This window comes from Leucoraja erinacea, chromosome 3 (genome assembly GCF_028641065.1).
Source record: "Leucoraja erinacea ecotype New England chromosome 3, Leri_hhj_1, whole genome shotgun sequence".
Lineage (NCBI taxonomy): Eukaryota > Metazoa > Chordata > Chondrichthyes > Rajiformes > Rajidae > Leucoraja > Leucoraja erinaceus.
The window spans coordinates 38030315-38058055 of NC_073379.1; the positions used below are offsets into that span (position 1 = coordinate 38030315).

Below are 27741 nucleotides of genomic sequence, written 5' to 3' on the forward strand. Positions count from 1 at the left end.
GAGTGAGGTCTGATGTGCTCAGAGGGACCTAACGGAGAATTGTCACTATGTAATGATATTCCATAACCCCACTTGCACACAATGTCTGAGATGACATTGGCCCCGATTTGCTCTCCAAATAAAAGAGATGGATTATTTACAGTGTAGAAAGTGACTGTGTTTGTATGAACTGTACTTGGATACATTTGTCTTGAAAACATTTTTTACGGTCCGAAGAAGGGTCTTGACCCAAAATGCCACCTATTTCTTTTCTCCAGAGATGGTGCCTGATCCACTGAGTTACTTTAGCATTTTGTGTCCACTGTCATAGTTTGATGGTTTGATGGCTGTTCACAATCTCCATGTCAGGCCTTAGTCTGGTGGGGGTTTCTGACATTGGGATGAGCAGTTTATCACGGACCTTGTTCCTATCAAGAACGTTTTACAACAGCTCTTGTTGTTCAATGATAGTTGGTCAACCATGCTGAGTTCGTCATTTGAGAATGTTGTTCTCTATTTATTCATTTGTTGCGATCTGGACATCATTGGCAGCCAGCATTTGTTGTCCATCGTGAAGTGTCCTCACCAAGGAGATCAACACCAATGACTCTAACATGGTTCCTATTGCTTTATTTTGCACAGGTTAAACCGTCTGCATATGGGCTATCCTTTAATTCACTAGAGGTACAGAAGTACACAATTCTGAGGGTGCGGGCGATGTTCATGCTTTCAATACATCAGATCAGACGATGGAGGAAAATGTATTTCAAGGTCACATTGAGATTTGTTTCTATTTCATGGCCCGAGAGGAATATCATGCACAGCCTCTCTGCCAAATGCAGCATCTTCTCCCAGCCTGATGATGGACAGGCCATGTTGCTCACATGTAAAAGTAGAGAAACAGCATTTGGGACAGAGAACTTTGAGTCCATGTATCGGGAACGCACAAGGGCCCTTTGTAAGTGATGGAAGGAGAGTACCACCTCACAAACTTCTCACCTGCCTTGGTGAACACCACGGGACCCCCAGAACCAGAATGGATGCGAGGCATCCTCAGTCCTTAGGAACTGCCTGAGCAGAGAAAGAAGATTTAAGAGATTCATATTGATAGGGAGAACTGTGCTGCTCTCCTTCCAAAATTGCACAGAAGGCTCTTTTACACCCATCTAAAAGAGCAGAATGTCCTGGAATTGTCATATCTGAAAGAAGGCACCTCTGACCAAAGATTATAGAGGAGCTCCTCTAGGATCTTTGCCTCTGACAAGGCAGCGCCTGGTTTTCTGTGTCACATCACTGACGTTCGATAAAGTTACAGCCATTGATAGTACCAATCATTTGCCAGGAAGAAAGAGGCTTATTGTCTTGCACTGAGGACAAATCTAACAATGCATAATAAAGTTACAAATGGTTAGAGAAACCGAATGAGAATTGACAAACTGTAATTATGGGAATTAACAAACACAAATTAAGTCAGTTCGTAAACTGTGCAGAATGAGGAGAGTAAGCATGAATTCGTTCACACAAAAAAAACATCGTCCTTTAACAAGCTACATCTTGAAACTGGAGAACAGCCAAACAAGAAAGCTCTTCAACTCTGGGTAAACACGAGTGCGGAAGAGCATGTTGCACGCAAGCTGCCTGGCCTGAAACTCTACTATACATGTTTTTTAGCTCACTGCTCTCTAAATAGGTCCAGCTGCAACACTTCAGCCCCACATGCTGCTCCATGAAAGCCTTGCCATTGCCGCTCCGCCTGGAGCTGCCTCTGTAATTTATGGCTGACCCGTGACTGTGTTTGGCCACTGCCTGCGCTCCAAGCCGACAGACAGTATTTCGCTCTCCTTTTAACAGTTCCATAAATGTCCAGAGCACATGGTGTGCTGCACAGCTCGAGCTTTATAGTGCAGCACAGGCCAGCTTCAAAGTAAGAAACCATCTGAAAGTTACATCTGAACTGCGTTGGGATATTTTCCTTCGACTGACAGATTGTTTTTGGTTGCACTTTTTTGTATGTCTCTGTGGTATTCCCGGCTTGATCAATGGATGCTGGTTCTTGGCTCTGCACATCAGTTGTTGGCGTAGCGGATAATGCTCTTGCCTCTGAGTCAGATGGTTGTGGGGTCAAGCTCATTTCCAAAGACCTAGCACTACAAGCCCCAGGGCGTTACTGAGGGAGGGCTACACTGTTAAAAGGGCTGGCTTCTGCATGGGATGTTAAGTTCTTTCTACCCTCTTCGATGGCGGGAAAAAAATCAGCACTCATTAGGCTCCTGGAAAAACTGGGATTCCAAAGTTCACTATCCTGAAAATTTCACTATCCTTGCTAAAAATGAGAATTAGCAAGTTGCTGCTTTTGGGAGCTTTCTATGTGCAATAACCAGTGTGCTTCCTATTTCATTTTGAGAGCTTTTTGGGATGTTTACTTCGGTTTATTATAGTCACATGTGGCGCGGTACAATGAAATGCTTTTTTGTTGCATGCTATTCAGGCAGCGAAAAGACTATACATGATTACAGTAAAGTCCGATTAAAGAGAGTCCGAGGATCTCACGACTGCACTCCAGTTGGTGATAGGATGGTTCAGTTGCCTGATAACAGCTGGGAAGAAACTGTCCCTGAATCTGGAAATATGTGTTTTTACACTTCTGCAATTATTTCCTAATGGCAGAGAGGAGAAGACGGAGTGTGCGGGGTGAGACTCGTCCTTGATTATGCTGGTGGCCTTGCCATGGCACTATGAAGTGTAGATGGAAGGGAGGTTGGTTTGGGATGGTCTGGGCTACGTCCGCAACTCTGCAATTTCCTGTTGTCTTGAATGGAGATGTTCCCGAACCATGCTGTGATACATCCAGATAAGATGCCTTCTACGGTGAGTCTGTAAAAGTTGGTGAGAGTTGATGGGGCCATGTGGAACCTCCCAAGTCTTTTAAGAAAGTAGAGGTGTTGGTGTACTTTCTTGGCCATTGCTTGGATATGGCTGGTTCAGGAGAAGTTTCTGGTGATATTGACTCCTAGAAACTTGAAGCTTTCAACCATCTCTACTTCAGCGCCACCAATATATGTGTATCGTTTTGCATCCTGAAGTCAATCACAATCTCCTTTGTCTTGTTGATATTGAGGAAACGGTTGTTGTCTTGGCACCAGGTTACGAGGTTCTCAATCTCCTTCCTGTACTCCACCTCGTCATTATTTGATATCTGCTCCACTACGTTGATGTTGTCTGTGAATTTGTCGATTGAGTTGTATTTGTATTTAGCAGCACAGTCGTTGGTGTAAAGAAAGGCGAGTAAATAAGTAAAGAAAGGGCCTGAGAATGCACCCTTGCGGGGCACCAGTGTTGAGGATTACCATAGAGAATGATTTGTCACCTATCCTCACTGATTGTGTTCTGTTGGTCAGGAAGTTGAGGATCAAGTTGCAGAGGTCTAGGATCTGGGAAAGGTGCAATATAAATGCAAGTCTTTAAACTAAAGGCACTGGGTGGTGCTATTGCTTGGAAAAATAGAAAAGGAAATCATATCAATGGCTTGCATTTTATGAAAGCTTTAACATTATAAAACCTCACTTTGTTGTATGCTGTAGATTTTAAGGAGTATCAAAGTGAGAGAAGGAGGAAGGTTGTGAAGAGTACCTTTTACAACTCCTAATGTGGCCACCTATGGTGGAGTGAAGAAAACTGAAGAAGAGCTTGGAGTTTAAAGACCAACATTTCAGAAGGTTGTCAGAGTACAAGATGTTACGGAGATGGGTATAGATGAGACCATGGAGGAAAATGAAAGTCTGTTTAAGAATTTTGCAAGGTAGCCATTGTTTAATTGGAAGCTTGTGTGAGTCACTGTTCATTGCTGACGAGTGATTTAGGATGTGGGTAACACACGTAATGAACAGAGAAGGGGAATGCATTGAACACATCTCTCTCCTGGTTTTAACAGTGACTGGTTGGGGGCCTTTGAAAATTGAACCGATAAAGGGAGATGAGGTCTAGACCCACAAAGAACTGCAGATGCTGGATTCTTGAGCAGAGCAGAAAGTGGAGAGAATGAATAGGCAACGTTTCAGGTCGGGATCCTTCTTCAGACTCTTGTGTAGTGGAAGAAAACACTTTTGGTTGGTTAGGGGAAGCAGATGAGTTCCATCAGTAACATCCAGTCCCCACCCACCCACTGACCAATGAATCCCGTTCCCACTGCAGATCATCTCATCCCTACCAGCATCAACACCCATCCCTCATTTAGGCTCGGATGTTTCTCTGAGCCTCATGTCAATGGATACACAGTACGGTGTACATGTCAAGAGCATCAGTTGTTGATTGATGATCACTCACTGATCCTCTTGACGTGTATACGGTCCGCTGCATCCACTGACTGCTCCCAGATATGACTTATTTTGATCATTATCTTCCAGTTAGGGAGCCTACTTATCATCTAATTTGCTTCTATACAAGAGACCTACTTAAATTAAACATGGACGAGGTCAAGCTCTTTCCCCCTCTCATCCCAATTTGGAAATTAAGTACGTATTTGTCCAGTAACATTGGAAGAAGGAGAGAATATTACAGGAAGAGACACTAACTGTGACCTTTTCCCAAAAGGCAGTTTCACCATAATCATTCCAAAGAAAAAGATGACAGTGAGCATACCAATCTGGCTTAATTTGGCCAAGCATACTCGTTGATTCATCAGTAACTGGTTGATTCATCGGTTCATTGATTCATTTGGCCCTTGGCGCAGTCAGAATAAACCAAAGTGTATCTGTTCATTTGGAGGGAAGGGGCAAACTCTATTTTAATATTGAAATCTTGCCCATTACCCAGCTTTCTTCTGGCTATTTTGGGGACCTGTTTAGATCAACACAGAGGAACCAAACCACATTTATAGACTATTTCATAGCTGGCTAGGTTTAACACAGATGGGCCTTGTGTCAGGGTCTGCTCATTCAACCCAATGAGAAATCAGATCTAGAATTCAATCTATCTTCAAGCATACACCCTTTCTCACTGCAAAATATTTTGGACTGGTGTCAAACCCACAAACATGTTACGTGAATGGAGTGATATGTGCTGCCAGCAAGGTAATATAGAACTTGTATTTCCACAGTACTTTTTACAACGGTAGGATCTTGCAGATTCTTTTGAACTTTGGTTACTGTTGTCCCCCACATTGGATCCCTATCAGTTTGCCTACCGCAAGAACAGGAGTACGGAGGATGCCATCTCAACGGCACTTCACTCCGCCCTCTCCCACCTTGACAATAGAGACACTTATGTAAGAATGCTGTTCATCGATTACAGCTCAGCATTCAACACCATTATTCCATCAAAACTGATCACCAAACTCGGTAACCTGGGCATCGACCCCTCCCTCTGCAACTGGATACTGGACTTTCTAACCAACAGACCCCAGTCTGTGAGGTTAGACAAGCACACCTCTTCAACCCTCACCCTGAACACCGGCGTTCCTCAGGGCTGTGTGCTGAGCCCCCTCCTCTACTCCCTCTTCACCTATGACTGCACACCTGTACATGGTACTAACACCATCATCAAGTATGCAGATGATACAACGGTGATTGGCCTCATCAGCAACAACGATGAGCTGGCCTACAGGGAGGAGGTCCAGCACTTAGCAGCATGGTGCACTGACAACAACCTGGCCCTTAACTCCAAGAAGACCAAGGAGCTCATTGTAGACTTCAGGAAGTCCAGAGGCGGCACGCACACCCACATCCACATTAATGGGACGGAGGTGGAACGTGTTTCTAGCTTCAGGTTCCTGGGAGTCAACATCTCCGATGACCTCTCTTGGACCCACAATACCTCTACTCTGATCAAGAAGGCTCATCAGCGTCTCTTCTTCCTGAGGAGACTGAAGAAGGTCCATCTGTCTCCTCAGATCCTGGTGAACTTCTACCGCTGCACCATCGAGAGCATCCTTACCAACTGCATCACAGTATGGTATGGCAACTGCTCTGTCTCCGACCGGAAGGCATTGCAGAGGGTGGTGAAAATTGGCCAACGCATCACCGGTTCCACGCTCCCCTCCATTGAGTCTGTCCAAAGCAAGCGCTGTCTGCGGTGGGCGCTCAGCATCGCCAAGGACTGCTCTCACCCCAACCATGGACTGTTTACCCTCCTACCATCCGGGAGGCGCTACAGGTCTCTCCGTTGCCGAACCAGCAGGTCGAGGAACAGCTTCTTTCCGGCGGCTGTCACTCTACTAAACAACGTACCTCGGTGACTGCCAATCACCACCCCCCCCCCCCACCGGACACTTATTATTTTTTTTAATTCAAATCGTTTGCTATGTCGCTCTTCAAGGGAGATGCTAAATGCATTTCGTTGTCTCTGTACTGTACACTGACAATGACAATTAAAATTGAATCTGAATCTGAATCTGAATCTAAAGTAGGAGAAGTTTGTGTGCAGCAAGCTTCACAAGTAGCATGGTGATTAGGAGCCAAGATCAGGCTTACTTGTAGACACAAGGAACTACAAATGCTGTTTTCCTACCAGCTTTCTCCCCACTAATACAATCAGGCTGAAGAAGTGTCCTGACCCAAGACGTCACCTATCCATGTTCTCCAGAGATGCCGTTGGACTCATTGCGTTAATCCAGCACTTCGTGTCTTTTCAGTCTTATTGTGACAAGTGTGAGGTGTTGCACTTTGGAAGGTTGAATGTGAGGCAAAAATATTACAGTTAATGGCAAGACCCTTAACAGCATTAATGCGCAGAGGGTTCCTGGGATCACACAGGCAGCGGGAACTAGAGAAGCTTTGGAAGGCTCCAAATACAGGAAGGGTAACAGGTGATCAAGTGGTTAGACTGGCACTGAAACTACAATACTGGGGCTAATTCATTAAGCCCCAACCTTACTGCAGAGTTTGTGGGAATATATTTAGTATTCATCCAGTTTTGGCCTTTTGTACACCATATGCTTCACTTACTCCTTTGCTGTTAGTTGCAGAGGCAAGTCCCTCTATGACTCACTCGGCCTCATGAGATGGTTTATAAAGCAGAGTATTTGTTACCATATCCAAAAGTGGAAGGTAAACAAAAATGCTGGAGAAACTCAGCGTGTGAGGCAGCATCTATGGGGCGAAGGAATAGGCCATGTTTCGGGTTGAGACCCTTCTTCAGACTGATGTGGAGGTGAGTGGGAGGGGGGGTGGTGGGGAGAAGAAAGGAAGAAACTGAGACAGTAGGCTGTGGGAGAGCTGGGAAGGGGAGGGGAAGGAGAGCGAAAGCAAGGACTACCTGAAATTGGAGAAGTCAATGTTCATATAGCTGGGGTGTAAACTGCTCAAGAGAAATATGAGGTGCTGCTCCTCCAATTTGTGGTGGGTCTCACTCTGGCCATGGAGGAGGCCCAGGAGAGAAAGGTTGGATTTGGAATTGGAGGGGGAGTTGAAGTGCTGGGCCACCAGGTGATCAGGTTGATTAGAGCGAACCAAGCGGAGATGTTGGGCGAAGCGATCGCCAAGTCTACGCTTGGTCTCACTGATGTGACCCACATGAGCCCAACACCTCCGCTCAGTTTGCACTAACCAATCTGATCTCCCAGTGGCCCAGCACTTCAACTCCCCCTCCCATTCGCTCCATAGATGCTGCCTCACCCGCTGAGTTTCTCCAGACGCCAAGAAGGAGAGCAAAGAAGACACAATGGAATCCTTGCCAAGAGATGTGTCTTTCTCCATTGCACCTAAAATGCTGATTTAAGTATAAAACAATGGGCTGGAGGAACAGTGGGCCAGGTAACAGTTGTTAAAGGAAATTAACACTTAGCGTTTCGGGTTGAGACCCTTCCTCCAACCTAAAAGAATGGAGCGGAGATGGCCAATATAAAGAGGTGGGGCAGGTGGGGCAAGAGCTGACTTGGATCCAAGTGAGGGGGGGTTGGTGGGGTGAATTGTTGGGATAGAGCCAGTGGGGGAGAGAGGGGTGAGGATAACAACAGAAGCTGGGATGTGGTTGCTGGACGTAACCAGGGTCTGCAGGTGATGGAATCTGAAAGGTGGCGCGTGGGACCAAATAAGTGAACTGAGATGGGCAGATGGGAACAGACAAGGCAAGAGGAGCCCAATGAGTGGAATGTATAGGTGGTGGGTAGATGATGTGGGTGAGGACGAATTTGGGTAACATGAAGCGTTTGTGGTGGGAAAGAATATGTGTGGGAGGATTGGAATGGATAGAGGGAGTGTGGGGGTGTGGAGGAGTGGGGGGGGGGGGGGTGGCAGGTCACCCTGGTAGCTAATAGTCAAGGGGTTGGTGAGGTCTTGTGCTAGGATTCCTTTAGAAGGGGACTTTCAGGGTTTAGAGGTTGGCTGAAGAGGTGGTGGGTCAAGTTCTGGGCTTAGAGTGGACGTCTGGAATATGTGACGGGGTAAATGTCAGGAAAGTTAAAAAAACTGGAAATGCTGGAAATCTAATATAAAAACAGAAAATGGTGGAAATGTTCAAGTTGCATGTATGGGAAGAGAGACAGAAGAACCATTTCAGGTTGGAGACCCTTTTTCAGTTGAAAAGGAAACACAAGAAGCAGTAAAAACTTGTAAAAAGAGGAAATGAGAAGATGATGATACTGATGGGGTTAAACCAAGGTCACCATGCGTATAGGCTGTGAACAAGGTTTTTACCAGTTCAGGGAGTGAATAGGTGCATTTTGACTGAAGAACTGCAGGTCAAGCAGCATCTGGGAAGGGAACAGACGGGTATGTTTCAGGTCAGGACGCTTCTTTGGACTGATTGGAGTGGGGGGTGAAGAAAGTTTGAAAAGAGAGGTGTGGTCGGGCCGAAACCTGACAAATGACAGGTGAGGGGGGGGGAGTGTGATGTTTGGTGGACTGTGTGGGGTGGGAGGACCCGTTGCTCCTCCCGTGCAGCAGGTGATGCTGCACAGGACAAAGGGAGATGTTTTGTACATAGTTATCTCTGTCTGTACACAGTGTGAGTGTGCATTGTGTAGTTGCAGCCATTTTTAGTTGTCTTGCTGCCGGCTTTGAGTTAATGTAATAAAGACTTCTGTTGTACCTTGAAGACTCTCAAGTTGTATACAGACATAGAACAAGAACACGAATGTGGTTTCAGAAGACGGATGTGTAGTGTACTCAAACTAACATGTCTTGGCAATTCGATTGTTTCGATCCCCAGCGAGAAAGGTGGTCATCGTATTTAATGCTCGCTGTTTCATTTTGAAAGTATGGGAATTGCGACTGACCTGAGGAAGAAAGCTCTCTTGTGTTCATCAATGTCTCCAGAAACGTTTGTACTACTTCAAAATTTACTTACAGAAGAAGTTACTGCAGTTTCATATGCTGAAATCACAACGGCTTTGCATCTGCATTTCGAAGAAAGTCGAAATTTCCTCGCAGCTCGCCTCGATTTCTACCGGACGGTGCAACAGGAAGGGCAATCGATCACCAAATTTCTTGCTGAACTTTGCACCAGGGCAAAGGCACGTGTTTTAAAGCTCAACGCTGTGAAAAGTGCCAAGACAATGCGTTGCAGGATAGACTGGTCATGGGCTGCAGGCACACATTCATCCAGCAGGCGATTCTCAAGGAATCGGACACCTCATTGAAGAATGTGCTGCAGTGTGCTAAGATGGCCGAGCTGCTAAGTAAAGAACTGCACAAAATGGCCAACGAAACAGCGTCGAAGCTCCCTCAGGAGCTGCATAAAGTTCGCCAAACTCGTCCGTAACGCCAGAAACCACTTGATTGACCCAGAGCAAATCCAGAGAAGAAGTGACAATTTCAGAAGAGCCATCCCCCTATGGGGAGAAACTTCCGGTGTGGCTCAGCTGCTCATCATCACCGTGAGTGCCCGTATATCGAGTCCTTTTGTTATGCCTGTTACCGAAAAGGTAATCTCCAGGCAGTGTGTCAATCCGTAGGAAAGCTGAGAAAGGGCAAGAAAGCGCAAAACAGTCGACGAAATCGCGGAGACAATTTCTATTGAAGTGCTCGGTGTGCCAACGAACACCAAGAAGCCGAGGATTTTGCTGCGGGTCTTGAACGTCGATCTACAGTTCCAGGCTGCGTCACTAGTGGGTCAGGACATCATCTGGGAGAGGAACTGAAACCGGCTAACATCTGCCTTTTCGGATACGGACGACACCTTATTCTCACGGAAGGCAAATACACTATCACCGTTTCCTGTAATGGTATGACACAGATGTTGCCGCTGATCATCGTTGGCAAAGAAGGTACATCCCTGTGCACCATTGACTGCATCCATGCTTTCAAGCTTGACATGAACGCCTTGATCTACGATGGATCAACAATGGCATTGTCATCTACCACAGATTGTAACATCGTCGGCAAGTGCGAGAAAAACCTGCAGAAGGTTCTTGACCAGTTTCCAGCTGTTTTTGCACCTGGACTCGGGCATTGCACAAAGATGAAGGCACGACTCGTACTCAAAGACGATGCCGTCCCTACGTTCTTCAAACCAAGACCAGTTCCGTTCAGTGGGATGGACGCCTTCGACGAGGAACTCTGCCATCTTGAAGAAATGGGAATTATCACCCATGTGGACCATTCAGAATGTTCAGTTGTCGTTCTGAAGCCTTTCGGCAAGCTGTGCATATGTGGCGATTACTTAGAAACATAGAAATTAGGTGCAGGAGTAGGCCATTCGGCCCTTCGAGCCTTCATCGCCATTCAATATGATCATGGCTGATCATCCAACTCAGTAACCCGTACCTGCCTTCTCTCCATACCCCCTGATCCCTTTAGTCACAAGGGCCACATCTAACTCCCTCTTAAATATAGCCAATGAACTGGCCTCAACTACCTTCTGTGCCAGAGAATTCCAGAGATTCACCAATCTCTGTGTGAAAAATGTTTTCCTCATCTCGGTCCTAAAAGATTTCCCCCTTAGCCTTAAACTGTGACCCCTTGTTCTGGACTTCCCCAACATCGGGAACAATCTTCCTGCATCTAGCCTGTCCAACCCCTTAAGAATTTTGTAAGTTTCTATAAGATCCCCCCTCGATCTTCTAAATTCTAGCGAGTACAAACCGAGTCTATCCAGTCTTTCTTCATATGAAAGTCCTGACATCCCAGGAATCAGTCTGGTGAACCTTCTCTGTACTCCCTCTATGGCAAGAATGTCTTTCCTCAGATTAGGAGACCAAAACTGTACGCAATACTCCAGGTGTGGTCTCACCAAGACCCTGTACAACTGCAGTAGAACCTCCCTGCTCCTATACTCAAATCCTTTTGCTATGAATGCTAACATACCATTTCCCTTCTTCACTGCCTGCTGCACCTGCACCTACTTTTATTGACTGGTGTACCATGACACCAAGGTCTCGTTGCATCTCCCCCTTTCCTAATCGGCCACCATTCAGATAATAGTCTACTTTCCTGTTTTTGCCACCAAAGTGGATAACCTCACATTTATCCACATTATACTGCATCTGCCATGCATTTGCCCACTCACCCAGCCTATCCAAGTCACCTTGCAGCCTCCTAGCATCCTCCACACAGCTAACACTGCCCCCCAGCTTTGTGTCATCTGCAAACTTGGAGATGTTGCATTCAATTCCCTCTTCCAAATCATTAATATATATCGTAAATAGCTGGGGTCCCAGCACTGAGCCTTGCGGTACCCCACTAGTCACTGCCTGCCATTGTGAAAAGGACCCTTTTACTCCTACTCTTTGCTTCCTGTCTGCCAACCAGTTCTCTATCCACATCAATACTGAACCCACAATACCGTGTGCTTTAAGTTTGTATACTAATCTCTTATGTGGGACCTTGTCGAAAGCCTTCTGAAAGTCCAGATATAACACATCCACTGGTTCTCCCTTATCCACTCAGTCTCGAAAAATTCTATAAGATTCATCAGACATGATTTACCTTTCATAAATCCATGCTGACTTTGTCCAATGATTTCACCACTTTCCACAGTGACTGTAAACCCTCAATTGCACATTGATCAACACCCCATACAAAGAGTGGATGAGCTGTTCCTCAAACTGCAAGTAGGGCAGCACTTCTCAAGAGTCAAGAGTCAAGAGTCAATTTAATTGTCATTTGGACCCCTGGAGGTCCAAACGAAATGCCGTTTCTGCAGCCATACATTACACACAAATAGACCCCAGACACAACATAATTACATTTTACATAAACATCCATCACATAGCTGTGATGGAAGGCCAAAAAAACTTATCTCTCCACTGCACTCTCCCCCCCCCCCCCGATGTCAGAGTCAAAGTCAAAGCCCCCGGCTGGCGATGGCGATTGTCCCGCGGCCATTGAAGCCACGCCGGGTGGTGCGAGGTCGCACACCGGGTCTTGGTGTTGGAGCCCCCGGTGTGCGCTCGCAAAGTCCCGCGGCCATTCCAGCCGCGCGGGGCAGTGGTGTCAGGCCCCGCTCCAGGAGCTCTTCAACCCCGCAACACGGGCGGGAGAATTCGCCGTTGCAGGAGCCCCGAAAAGCGGTCTCCCTCCAGGGATCCGCGGGCTCCCGGTGCCGCCGTCCGCAGACCCGCAGTAGCAGCCTCCGACTCAGCAGCGGCATCGGCAGCAGCAGCAGCAGCAGCAGCAGCGGCAGCAGCAGCAGCAGCGCTCCTCCACCGCTCCAACCGTTCCGGACTCGGCCAGCCCCGCGACGGCGACGGTGAGTAGCACCAGAGTCCCCGGCTTCTTCCTGTTGGAGGCCGCTCCTCGTTGCGGCCCCAACGACAACGGAAACCCGACGAGAAAAGGTCGGGTCTCCAGTGCAGGGAGAGATTTAAAAAGTTTCCCCCCCCCCCACCCCCACCCCCACCCCCACCCCCCCCACACACACACCCCAACAAAAAATAACAAAACTACATTAAAACACAGACAGAAAATAATAAAAACGCGGACAGACTGCAGAGGCCGCTGCTGGCCAGAGCCGCGCCGCCTCAAAATTGGACATGTCCGATGCATATCTCCAAGTGGAACTGGGCGACGAGCCAAAAAACCTGCTCGTGATCAACACGCACAAGGGACTGTTCAGATACAACCGATTGTTGTTTGGACCGGCGCCGGCCATCTTCCAGAAACTGGTCGACAATCTGGTTGCTGGGATTCCGTATGTATCAATGACATAATTGTCACCGGCCGGACAGAGGAAGAACACCTGCAGAACCTAAAACAGGTCCTCACGGCACTGAAGCATGGACCATGGACAAGTACGCATTCTCCCAACAACAGGGCACATATCTCAGACATGTGATCTCGGCAAGTGGTCTGAAGCCATCGGAAGAAAGAGTGGACGCCATTGTGAAATTGTCGACGCCTGAAAATGTGAAGCAGCTTGAAAGTTTCATGGGCAAGGTTAACTTCTATGGCAAGTCCATACCGGCACTTTCGACTTTGTGAGCACTATTGAACAACCTGCGAAAACAGGATGTCGAATGGCACTGGTCCAAAGAGTGTGACCATGCATTCACCAGGTTGAAGGAGATGCTCGCCCAGAAGACGCGTTTGGTCCACTAAGACTCATGGAAGCCGATCTCGCTAGCTGCCGATGGTCATGGAGCTGTAATCTCACGAACGGCAAGGAAGAGCCAATTGCGTTTGCATCCAAAATGCTGACGACCGCCGAGAAAAACTACAGTCAAGTGGAGAAAGAAGCACTGGCGATCGTGTTTTGTGTCCGGAAGTTCCACCAATATTTGAGTGGGCGACATTTCCTGCTTGTCACCGACCACAAGCCGCTGCTGACTATTTTCAGTCCGGAGAAAAGTTTGCTGTCATGACGTTGCAGCATCTACAACGTTGTGGCCTGATCATGATGGGATATGATCATTAACCGACAGTCTGCCGAGCATGCCAATGCCGATTATGGAGGCAATTATGGAAATTGAGACAGACGTGAACTTGCTCAACACGTGGGTCATCGCCGATTTCCCTGTCTCCGCACAGACGGTCACCAACTACACGAGCGCAGACCCCATTTTGTCGAAGGTACGACATTTTCACTCGGGTGGCCGAACAGTCCTAAGCTGGACAAGGAATTCCGCTCATTCCAGAATGCGCAAATGGAAATCTCCTAAAAGGATGGCATTCTGCTCCGCGATTGTTGAGTGATCATTCTGACGGAACTGCAAATTCTGAAAATGTTGCACAAGACGCACATTGGAATTGTGCGAATTAAGGCGCTCTCCTGCATGCATGTGTGCTGGCCGAATATCGAGACCGAGATAGCCGACCACTGCAAGGACTGCGCACCATGTGCCGAAACAGCGCCGAATCCGCTGGAAAAGACCTCAGCATGTCTCGTCCCCGACCAACCATGGCAGTGAATCCACATAGATTTTGTTGGACTGTTCCTGGAGGACATGTGGCTGGTCTTCATGGCCGCCCATTCGAAATGGCCACATGTTATCCAAATGAATAAATATCCGACTACCGAAACAACCACTCGACGATTTGTTTGCCATTTGGGGATTGTCCTTAACAATTGTAAGCAACAATGAACCCCAATTTGCCTCGCAAATGATCGGTGACTGGTGCAAACATCACTCATTTGTGAATCTGACATCAGCACCTTTTCATCCACCCTCAAATGTTGAGGCAGAGGGGCCCGTTGGCATTTTCAAGCAGGCCATGAAACATGCTGTATTGCACGATTTCTTCCAGCAATATCGAACCGTTCCAAACTGCACTACCGGTCGAACTCCAGCGGAGATGATGCTCGGACGTCAAGTGCGCTCTCCCCTATCAGTTTTGAACCCGACCCGTGACTCTTATAATGCGCGCACTCAGCCAATGAAGTTGAACAAGTCCAAATTCGACATTGGCGACTACCTATATTACCGCAATTATACGGGCAAGCAAACCAAATGGTGCGCTGGCAGTGTTATGTCTTTTGTATGACCCTGTTGTGGCTAGCACAATGAACACATGTCCGACATCGACGACATCTTGTAAGAAGCATTTATTTCCAACACGAACAGAAACTTCTAGAAAGTCACTTGGCCTCAGTCACGAGGCACTGGCCAACTCGCCAGCTTGTACTCCTGGCCTCAAGAGGTGCTGGCATTTACATTACATTCCATCTCCCCTTCAACTTTATTTACATTACATCACCCCATTCAACTTTGGGGTCACAATTTTTTCAATACAAATAAATTTAACCTTTATTCAATTTAATGTGGATAACAAACTATTTTCAATACTAATATTGATGACAAATACAAATGTTACATCTCCCCCTTGTACATTTGCCATATATTTTCCTTCAATACTTTTTCACATTCGATTTAAATTCTGCTTATGAACTTTAATACCCACATAAAGTTTTACATTAGAATCAATAAAGAGTGCTGCTGTTTCCCACTTTAACCTCAAAACCTAGAAACTCTAGGGATCTGTCTCGTTGCCTCTCGCTGCATCTGGGCGACTTGCTCCGCAGTCTGGGCGTCTGGCTACAGGTGGCCTATCCCCGGCTATAGGGGTCTACCTGGGCTACAGGGCTCCCAATCGCACTTTCAATTTCTGTTGCTGGCATGCACTTCATCCAACTTAACTTTCAACGCAATGTTTTTCACTCTTTTGTTTCCTGCATAATAACTCAGCTCCTGCAGAAACTTTGGCAAATCATCTGTACTTCTTGGCTTCTTAACTTTCACTTCTTTAAATTTGTCACTAGCGTTCTTAAACTGCTGCTCAGGTCATGCTGCTCGTTCCGCTGGGCTCCTTGAAGTTCTAGAACACCGCGGCGGTCGTTATCGGCACGCTGGCACGGGTGAGGGTGTGAGGCAGCGTGGTGGGAAGGTGGCCGTGGCGGCCATTACTCCCTCTGGGAGACCTGCGATTCCTCCATCGATCGCGGGGACTCGGGGAATCTTGACACATTCAAGAGAGAGCTAGATAGGGCTCTTAAAAATAGTGGAGTCAAGGGATATGGGGAGAAGGCAGGAATGGGGTACTGATTGGGGATGATCAGCCATGATCACATTGAATACGGACTCGAGGGGCCGAATGGCCTACTCCTGCACCTATTGTCTATTGTCTATCCCCCCCCCCCCCCCCCCCCCCCCCCCCCACTTTACCCCCCCTCTGTCTTCTTCTACCCCAACCCCCCTCTCTGGCTGAGTCTGAAGAATGGGAAGTTGTACCCAAATGGAAATAGGTAATTTTCAGTCTTGTTTCATACTGAATGAAATGGTGCCAAGCAAGTGAATTTCTAAGATATCTTTATGATTTTACTTGAATTCAGTTCAATTGGATATCATTGGATTTAATGCTCAATAAAACACAAAACCGGCCCCTCCCTCTCGCCACATCCACTCTATCTTTTCTCGGCTTTTTCTTAAAGATGTATCTGCTGTGCACCTCAAATACTGTTCTGCATTCTCACTACTGTCATCATTTTTTTCAGAATTCCTCAATTGATTTATCGGCTTCTATTTAAATTACTAGTTAGCAAATGCTACCAGTATTCTTAGGTTGGACTTTTCAGCTCATAGGAAGATTTCAAAATTGGTAAAGGAATCTGGGAAGAGACCGAGTCATTACTGGGAGTCTGGAGTGCAAAGTTGGTGCAGTCAGAGTCCTTTTGGAATCTGGAATCGATTAGTCTGTCCCCTTAGCCAGCAGTCTTAATTAAAAAGGAAAAAATCTGCCCTGTTCTCGGTGAGAATCAGTCCCAGTGCTGTAAGAGTTTGCTGGTTTATGAAGTTAAACCGGTGGGTTTATTACACAAAAGGGCCATTGTTTTATATTCTGCCAGTACCAAAACACCTCTCAGGCTTCCAAATTATTCATATATCTGTGTCTTATTAAAATGTAATGAGGGTGTGTGCAGTAATTGGAGAAGTGCCATGACCTCCAGAATGCTCTGCAATTCACCTTGTCACGTTTTGCAACTTGACACAGCTGGGGTTCTTTTTATTGCTTAAAGTTTTGTATAATTTTCTTTTACCCTTCCCTTTTGCACCTCCCATTCTCTCCTGAAGTGAAGATTTTTGTTGGAGTCAGTGTGATTGCCAGCTCTCCAAAAGAGCCTGGTCTGCTGTGTAATCCTAGCACAATGTATCAAGGGACTAGTTTGAGAGTTTAAATTAAGGTTTTAAAAATGTCACGTGATATTGATGGCAATATCCTTCTCGTATCCTCAAAAGAGACTTAAGAAAAGTTAAAATTGGTTTCCCCTTGCTTCGTGGAATAGGAATCCTATTGCAAAGATGATATTAAATTACCCATAAAATTGTATGTGCACCCTTTCGGCGACAATCTACTCTCCTTGTAAATATTGATACATTTTGAGAATGTTGTGCCGGCTAAAATTAATTGCCTGTTAGGGAGTAGGCAAGAGGAAAAAAATGTGCTCTTTCTCTGTTTCTTTGTTTAATAAAGCATTTTGTTATTTTAATTAATTTTGGATCCTCCAGAATCTTAGAAGGTGATCCTGATATGTGAGTTTATTGTCGGATGCACAAGTACATGGAGGCACACGTACAATTAAATATCTTACTTGTAGCATCATAGATGAAGATAAGCAGACAAAATCAAATTACACATAAATTATACATAAATGACACAAAATTCTAAAAGAATAATGTCTATTCAAAATACCAGGACATTGGTGCAAAAACATAATCAGTAAAATAACCAAGTCCATAGTAATGGAAGAGGTGGACTGTGTTCTGTTGTTGTGGTAGGACTCTAGTTGTGCAGGAAGATTCAAATGTCCAATAGCTGTACAAAATCAGCTGCTCGTGAATCTTTGAATGTGGGGCTCCAGGATTATATACCTCTTGCCTGATGGTAGCTGAGAGAAGAGGTCACAGCCGGGATGGATGGTGTGGATCTTTGATGGTAGATGTTGTCTTATTGAGGCAGCGCCTCATGTTGGTGCTTTCGATGGACGGAGGACTGTGCCCATGATGGAGCAGGCTGAATCCACCACTCTCTGCAGCCTCTTGTTTTCCAGTGCCCTGGGACTGCCATACCAGGCCTTGGTGTAATCAGTCAGGATACTTTACACAGTACACCTGCAAAAGTATTTTGGAGATATAACAAATCTTTTCAAACTTCTGAGAAAGTGCAGGCTTGGTGCTTCTTCTTTGTGATTGCAGGTATCTGCTGGGCCCAGCACCGGTCATCCGCGATGTTAATACCCAAGAATATGCGGCTGCCAACGCTCTCTATCACCGACACACCAGTGAAAACTAGTGCGTGCTTTCCGGCTTTCCATGATCTCCGGAAACTAATCCCCTGTCAGAAACCCTGGTCTTGTTGATGTTGAGCGAGAGATAATAGACAATAGACAATAGACATAGGTGCAGGAGTAGGCCATTCGGCCCTTCGAGCCAGCACCGCCATTCAATGTGATCATGGCTGGCTGATCATCCCCAATCAGTACCCTGTTGCTGCCTTCTCCCCATATCACCTGACTCTGCCATCTGTAAGAGCCCTATCTAGCTCTCTCTTGAAAGTATCCAGAGAACCGGCCTCCACCGCCCTCTGAGGCAGAGAATTCCACAGACTCACAATTCTCTGTGAGAAAAAGTGTTTCCTCGTCTCCGTTCTAAATGGCTTACCCCTTATTCTTAAACTGTGCCCCCTGGTTCTGGACTCCCCCAACATTGGGAACATATTGTCGTTGCGGCATCATTATGCTGTATTGAGCTAGCTATATATTACATGCTATATTGAGAATTGCACCTCTACAGTCTACCTTCGTCATTATGGACCTCTTTGTAATGGATTTTGATTATAGAGGATGAAGCGTACCCACAGTAATCAGACATCACAGTCTCTTTAAGAACACAGGCTATTAGTAGCAATGTTACAACATTTTGAGATTTAAAAAAATCAAGTCTGCAATTTATCCCATCAGATAAAGCATAAAAATAAGTTTAATTTGACACCTAATTCACTTTCATATCTTCAGTATTAAAAAGGTTATGGCCATTTTCATACTCGGAAATTAGCATCTTGTTCCCTATTGCTTTTCCATTGACTTAACTCAAAAGCTGTGATCAAGGACAGTCAAAAGCCCATAACTTTCTTAAAAATTAAGAGAACTGAATGAAATTTTCAATTATTATAGACTGAAGCATTCTGAAACAAATATGAAACAATCTTACTTGGATGACCTGAAATTAAAGCATATAATTAGTTAGTTATCTAATTGTAACTAATTACAAAATTCAATTACTAGATCAAAACATCTATCCATTGCTTAAGAAAAGGTTAACATTTTTAAATAGCCTAAGTGTCCAAATACCATTCACACAAGAATTCACAATATAACATGATTTTTAAATCTCATTGTCATGAATTTATAGGCCAAATGGAAGGAATTTAGTGTTTAATTCCTGTACATTAATGGCCATTTTAATCATCTTGCGAGTGGGATTTTGTGGGACGGGATAGATTGGAACGTTGCGGTTTGCGGTGAATTTAAACCCCATATCGGCAGGAAAAATTATGCCGGTTCGTATGGGGCCTAAATCACCTTTTCGCAACGTAAAATTTGGATTAAAGTAATTCTAAGAAGCACGTTTATATGTAAAATAAACGGCTTACCTTTATCTGTCCTGTATAGAAGATCGATCCCGTTGTCAGCGTTGACGGCGTTAGAAGTCGATTTTTATTTTACTCCAGCAATTAAATTATCCAGCGATGTTTTTAAAAAACTTGATAGAACGGATGTCGGAGCGATTTCTCTGCAGCAGCTGAACAGCCTAAGAAAATCGCTTCCGACAGGCAGGAGAAAATGGCATTTTAATCCCGCCCCCCTCTCAAAGGCGCCAAAGTCGCGCACACGGCCAGTGGCAGAACTGCAGCGCCGCTGAAGGTAAGTTTTGTAATATACCTACTATTAGTTACACTGTGGGATGCCATAGAAATTGATAAGCAGTGTTTCGATCGACACTTGTGCAATGATATTCTATTTAACACTATAACAAACAGCCTTTAGTATTTTTAGCTTGCAGTAACAACATTTTTTAGCTGTTAAAAAGACATTTACATTTGAAAACATCGTTATTTCATGGAATGACCACTAGGTAGTTGGAGAAATCCCATACTCTGTTATAGCAGAAATCAGCAATAACGGACACCATTCCCCCCCCCTCCCCTCATGGTCCATTATAATGAGGGTAATCTGTACTATTAAAGTCCTCTAATGAAACTCTAGAGAAAACACTTGCCTGGAACTGAGATAATTGATTGTTACCAGCGCACTCGATGCAATAAAGAGCAGGAAGAATCTTTGATATTTTCGTAATGGAGCTAAGATTGTTAGCGGGTAACAGCAGCTTTGCACTAATAAGAGGTTTAATATTTTTATGCTCTGGGAGTCCAGCCTGATGATTGTGTACAACTAGGGACAGGTTTAACTGCAGTAAAATATGCACAGATGTGCAAAGCTGTGGAGCTTTTCTATGCCAGGCTGTAGATGTTGGATGGCCAACAGATGGAAGTACATGTTCTGTTTTAATTCATTTTTCAGGGTCTGGTTTTTACGAACTTTATTACTCTTTCTAAATTATCTTTGAGGCTGCGGGGTGTGTCACCTTCTTCAACCACACTTCAAGTGAAGGCACTCCCATTGAACTAGTGGGTATTCCAGGATTTAAACCAGCTATGATGAACAACCAGCAATAATCAGCATGGCGTGCGAGACCGGACAGAATCTGCTGCTGGAGGTATTTCCTTAGATCTGCTTCACTTGTTCCTATTGGTGAAGAGATTGGGATCTTATGATGTGTCGTGTGAGTTGCCGAGGAACTGTTGTGGATTTTGTAGATGGTATACAATTGTAACCACTCTGTGCCAGAGGAGGAGGGAACAAACATTCTGGATAGTGCATGGAGTGCCCATCAAGTGGGCAGGTTTTTTTCCTGGGAGTTGCTGAACTTGAAATATAATTGGCTCTTATTCAGGCAGATGGACAGTATTCCATCACGTTCCCTGCTTACCCCTTGGGATGTCACAAGGTCACTTTGGGTCACAGAGTTATACAGTACAGAAACAAGCCCTTTGGCCCAACTTGTTCATGCTGAACAATGTGCCTACCCGAGCCAGTCGAATTTGCCTGTGTTTAGTCGACATCCCATGAAATATTCTCTATTTAAGTAGCTGTCCAAATGTCTTTTAATCCTTGTTACGTGACAGCAAATGTTAATTTCATTGTTCTGTTGCTGGTACATAGAAACATATAAACATAGAAAACGGGTGCAAGAGTAGGCCATTCGGCCCTTTGAGCCAGCACCACCATTCAATATACAACACAATACAATACAATTTATTTGTGTCATTTGAACCTCATTGAGGTTCAAACGAAATTTGGTTCCTGCAGTCATACACACAAGAAAAAGAACCAAGACACAACACAATTTACACAAACATCCATCACAGTGAATCTCCTCCTCACTGTGATGGAAGGCAAAGTCTTATCTCTCCCCTGCACTCCTCATTCTCCTCCCGATGTCAGAATCAAAGCCCCTGGTGGGCGATGGTAAATGTCCCGCGGCCGTTAAAGCCGTGCCGGGTGATGCAAGGCCGTGCTCCGGGTCTTGGTGTTGGAGCCCCCGGCGGGCGCTAGCAAATCCCGCGGCCATTTAAAGCCGCGCCGGGCGATGTAAGGCCCCGCTCCAGGTAATTTTCAACCCCGCAACTCGGGCGGGAGAAGTCGCCGTTGCGGAAGCCCTGAAAAGCGGTCTCCCTGCAGGGACCCGCGGGCTCCCGGTGTCACTGTCCACCAGACCTGCGGTTGGAGCCTCTGAATCTCCGGGGTCGGGTCGCAGCCGCGCGCCACCACAGCTCCTCCCGCTCCGAACTCGGCCAGCTCCGCGATTGTGGGTAAGTCCGCAGCTCCGCGACTGGAGCCCCAGGTCGTTCAAGTTGGAGGCCGCTCCACGGTGCTAGGCCCCTACGACAACGGAGACCCGACAGGCTGATCATGGGTGATCATCCAAAAACAGTACCCCGTTCCTGCTTTCTCCCCATGTCCCTTGATTCCGTATGTGCATATGACAATGAAATACTCTTAACTCTTGACTAATTGTACCTGCCTTTACCACTTCTCTGGCAAATACTGGTGAGTTATTCCAAATACTGGCGAGTGCACCACCAATCCTTTAGAGCGCAAGCACCACAGCACGACTACAGACCCCGTGAAAAAGTGCCACAAGTATGACCCCCATCTCGAATGACACTGCCAACCCATGTATCTGGAAGTCTTTGTCTCAAAGTAAAGCATGTAGTATTAAAGAAGACACAGTGGCTTATGTATTATTAGATGTGCACTCCTTTAAAAATTGTGCATTATGATCATCTGGCCTCTATTGTTACATTGCCTGTGTTGACTGAACTTGTACCAATTGGTAGTCTCATTTCTAGCACACAAAAGTAATGTTCTCCTGGCAAGTCTTTTTGTTTATTACAACATTTTGTTGGTTTAACTTACCAACTCTTTAATAACTCTCGGCTGGAAGGGCCAAATGGCTTACTCCTGCACCTATTTTCTATGTTTCTATGACCTCACTGGGATATGAGCTTAGTTTACTATCTGAACACAGCATCTCACTGCCTACATGCCGCACTGGGAGGGGCAGTCTGGATTTCTGTGCTTTTGAGTTTGGAGTAACAGAGAAGTCACAATCTCCTGACTCAGAGGCAAGTGAACAGCCCAGCGTACTGCAGCTGACTCACAATGCAGCTATAAATAGCTGTACCTTCAGAAACAGAAGGGAATTTGTGCGGAATGATAAGCAATGAATGAGTTGGAGAAAAAAATTGGATTGTGGTCCAAAGGTGATGGCAGTCTTCCAACTATGCTTCTAATAAAAGCAGGGAGCTACCTTTTGTCTTTCACCTTCAATTTCAACCAAACATTACAACCAGAGAGGAAGTGGGAGTGGCATGGTGAGGCATGGGCCTTGTATGTTTGCAATGCAAAGATTGTGCCCTGCCTTTGCTGCACACGTCAACTCCTATCGCCATTTAGAATCATACAATAGCCCAGCAGGAGGCCATTTGCTATATCGCGTCTGTGCCAGTTCTTTTGATGACGCTTTTAGAAGTGATGTGAGCCTGTAAAAAGTATTACGATTGTGTAGATGCAAGGAACTGCACATGCTGGTTTACAGAAAAAGACACAAAGCGCTGGAGTAACAGTGCAGGTTAGGCAGCATCAGTGCAGAGCATGGATAGGTGATATTTTGGCTCAAGACTTTGACTAAGTGATTGTGATGTGTGGGGGGGTGAAGAAAGCTGGAAGTGAGCAAGAGCAGGACAAAGCATGGTGAGTGATATGTGGGATGCAGGTGAGGTGGGGAGTTAATAGACAGATGGTTGAACAAAGGCCAGGAAATGGAAAGCCAAAAAAATGTGAGATAAGGATAGAAGATGTACGAATATGAAGCCAGAGGAAGGAATATAGGTGGAAGGGATGGGAGAAGGGGAGAAATGAATGAGAGTCTAGGTGGGGCACAAAGACGAGGACAAGGGGAAGAAAGGCAGAGCTGCTTGTAGATTCATTACCTAAAATTGAAGTATTCATACCATTAAGTTGTAAGCTACTCAAGCGGAATATGAAATGCTGTTCCTGCAATTGCATGTGGCAGCACTCTGGTAATGGAGGAAGCACAGCATGGAAAGGTCAGTATGGGAGTAGGAAGAGGAGTTAAAATGGTTAGCAACCAGGAGATCCAGTGTTTAGTGAAATGGTTGCTGTGCCTACACTCACCAATGTAAAGGAGGCCACATCGGGAACACTGCATGCAGTGGTTGAGGTTAGAGGAGGTGCACCTGAGCTTCTGTCTCACCTGGAAGGACGGCTGGGATCCCTGGATGGATGTGAGGGAGGAGCTATAGTGCACTTAGTGATAAGTGATAGTGGACTTGAAGTGAACCAGTCTTGTGAAACTGGTGAGTTCTATCTGTAAAAACCTTTTTGAGACACGAGGAACCTCGGAACATGGGTGTGTAATTTCTCACAATATGACAAGTCACATGTGTGCTGACATGACAAATACGTTACTCAGTGCCTTTTTTGTACGCAAAATAAAATGCCATATGCACAAATAAATATACGTCACATGGACAGAAAACGTAATGATATCATTGAACTTTGTAGAGATGTACCAGTGCATGCTGTCACAAACAAAAGTAATGACATTACCTCATGTGCATACACGGCTCCTTTATGAATTACACACAAGTATATCAGACTGCTTTCCCTCTTAGAATTTGTGTTTCACATATGTACAGTAATTGCAATTAATGTTTTTTTTTAACAGTGCATGCTGAAAATCTGAAAGGTTTTCAAATTGAAATGTTAGCTTGTTTCTCTTTCACAGCTGCTGCCTGACCTGCTGAGTAATTCCGCTACTTTCTGTTTCTTTCACAGCAAGAACAGATTAATTCTTTTGATTGGATCTCTCAAAAACCCACACCTCTGTAACCGTTTGGATATCTGCAGAACGGTTATTTCTTCAAAACATGTGATTTTAATCCTCTAAATGATGCTGAGTCTCTATATGGCACTGGTCAGGCCACATTTGGAGTCCTGTGAGCAAATGTGGGCCCCATATCTGAGGAAGGATGTGCTGGCTCTGGAGAGGGTCCCGAGGAGGTTTACAAGAATGATTCCAGTAATGAGTGGGTTAGCATTTGATGAGCGCTTGACAGCACTGTGCCTCTACTTGCTGGATTTAGGTTGAGGGGGGACCTCATTGAAACGTACAGAATAATGAAAGTCATAGATAGAGTGGATGTGGAAAGGATGTCACCACTGGTGCGAGAGTCTAGGGCCAGAGGTCATAGCCTCAGAATTAAAGGGTGTTCTTTTAGAAAGGTGAGGAGGAATTTCTTTAGTCAGGGGTAGTTAATCTGTGAAACTCATTGCCACAGAGGGCTGTGGAGGCCACATCAGTGGATATTTTTAAGGCAGCGATGATTCTTGATTAGAACGGGTATCAAGGATTATGGGGAGAAGGCAGGAAAATGGGATTAGGGGGTAGAGATCAGCCATGATTGAATGGCGCTGTAGACTCAATGTGCTGAATAGCCTAATTCTACACCTATAACGTGGACTTGTAAATGCACTCACTTCCTTTGAAGACCAAACAACTTCTCTTTGGCTGTTCCCAGTAAGTTGGAAGGATGCAAATAATTAATTTTCTTTCGTTTCAAATCCACGCCACTTCCAAACTGGACTGTAATAAGCTATACTATAAACTATACTGCATTTGGAGTCTACAATGCAGCAGTTAGTCGATAGCTAGGGTAGAAAATAGAGGAATAAATAGAGGAAAATAGAGCAGTATTTTATGTGAATAATGATATATTGTCAGCTAAATAATGATACATTGTTGGAAAGCTTGAAAACATGTTCCTCTAAGAATATTTTAAGGAATAAAGATCTATTGGCTCCACTGTTAGAAGCTGGATGATATGAAGGAATGAAGGAAGCCTTGATACCAGGGCACCATGTAAAGTAAAGCTTCCAACAGATATGATGTGAATTCATGTCCATTATCTGACACCAACCCTTCAGGTGCCCCATGAGTTGTAAAAATCAATTGTACATTCTGCTATTGTGTGCAATCTCACAGGCTAAATTGCCTTTCTGACAAAGATCGATGTAGATCCTCTGAAATGGATGTGATGGTCTCTTGCATGTCAATAAGGCTGGCTTTGGTGAGTTAATTGAGCACTCTTGACAGATTCTGCATTTTGACAATAAATCTTCAAGATCTTTGTCCAGACCAAGCCAACATGTGAAGCTACTGACAATAATATTTGTGAATACAACATGTTGCATGCCAAATGTAACTTATGAAAATGTGTCTTCTTGTAGCATTGGCGATCCATTCTAGGCATCTTTGATCAGTAGATTATTTGAATCTTCCATTGTATTGATTGCAAATCCACATTTAGACCATTCCAAACATAGAGAGTGTGCTCACAAAATCATCTCAGAAGTGTTTATTGCACCACTCGGACAGTCTGGCATCCTTGTGACTTTAATGGTGCCAGACTAGCAGGTTTACTGAACTATAAGCGAGTTCGGTATTCCGTAAAATGCAAGGAATCATGGAATTTGTCGAAGGTTACTCGCTATAAAGAAAAAATGAACAAAGTACTGGCTGTATAAACTGTGTGTAAATTCTTATCTTTATTCATGATTTATGTGTAAAAATATATTTAATCTGAGGAACGGGGATGCCAGGCAACGGGAGAACGGGGTGCAACAGCGGGAGAGTGGGGGCAGATGTGTGGGAGACAGGGGGAGAGACTGGACCGGCGGAGAGACATTCTCGGCAGCTGCGCGCACACAGACCCGCGCCTCATCCGCAGCCAGGATCGAACCCGGGTCCCCAGCACCGCAGGCACTGCTGAACCATCACTGGACCGTCCACGTCCCCGTCCTCCCAGAGCAGAGCCGAGCTGGAGCCAACTGCACGCCGGCTGCAAGTCCGGGGCTGCTTCCGCTCCGGGCCAACCCAGCGGGACAGGCAGAGCCATCCCCCCTGCGCCAGGCGCAAGTCCGGGGCCTCTAGGGCCACCCCAGACACCTGCAGCCACCCCCGGACAGGGACGGGATACCCGGGAGGGGACGGGGATGGCCCAGCAGCAACTCAACAGTGCCCGCAGCGCTGGAGACCCAGGCCAGACCCTGACTACGGACGAAACGCAAGTCTGCAAAGAACGCAGCATCACAGTTGCCGAAAATGTTTATAGCGAGTGACCTATGACCTGGGCATGCGCAGTTGGAATACCGAACTCGCTTATTGAATGTTACTCCTTGTTAATACCAAAACATGCGTTTCTTTTATATTTTTACAGTGAACTCAGTGAATCTAAAGATATCAGGAGAAGTGCAAGTGATCCAGACCCCTGATCCAGCTGCAAACCTGCCCACATTCCTGATTCCTGGTGTTCTGGACCACAACCCGGGTTCCTGCTGCACAATAATGAACAAAACTCTGGAAGGGACTGAACAGAAAATCCAACTGGTTTAAATAAGCACTGGTCTATCTAATTATATTTGACTGATGGCCCATTTGTATTGACAGTGAAGGAACCTCTGATGTCAAACTGCTCTGGTAATCTATTTCTGATCTTCCACAGGCACTACTTACATTTAGCTTTAATCAAGGGATGTGTTGGTTGAGTCACTGCAGATATCTTCAGCAATCAATAATTAATCACAATAATAGCAAATTTATTATGATTGTAGTGTAGCCCAGATTATTTTAAGTTTTATAAAATGGATTCATAACCAGAAGAGAAATACCCACATGAGTTGAAGAATTTTACTTTAATTCATTCAGACCGTGGGCATCACTGTCTAGGCCGTCATTTATTGCTGTTCAATTAGTGAATGGCATTTCCATTAAATGGTCTGGTGGGTCATGTTAGGGGGCAGTTCTGAGTGTCTGGAGACACGAAAGGCCAGGCTAGGTAAGGATGGCAGATATCCTTCTCTAAAAGGCACGTTGCATCACTTTCCTTTATATAAATATCTGGTAGTTTCATGGTCACCATTATTGACGAGAACTTTATAATTTCAGACTTAATCAATTAACTGTTTTTTCTACATTCTTTAGAACTGAATCATTAATCAATGACAATGGAAAACACCCAGATAAATAACGAATTCTGAACTACTGTGTTAAATGAGCTAAACGAGAGCTTGTGTCGGACAATAGAAAAAAAATCAATCGGGCTAGACAAAAATGCTGGAGAAACTCAACGGGTGAGGTAGCATCTATGGAGCGAAGGAATAGGCAACATTTCAGGTCGAGACACTTCCTCA

At 45.4% G+C, this 27741-nt stretch overlaps 1 long non-coding RNA gene across 2 annotated transcripts; it reads left to right on the forward strand.

The window, feature by feature from the left end:
- Positions 1-27741, forward strand: LOC129695475 (uncharacterized). Of its 2 annotated transcripts, XR_008723169.1 has the most exons (4): positions 1-1903; positions 20472-20620; positions 25558-25619; positions 26769-27741. It is a non-coding gene; the product is annotated as an uncharacterized LOC129695475 (long non-coding RNA). The 2 variants fall into 2 exon arrangements; XR_008723168.1 differs by lacking the exon at positions 25558-25619.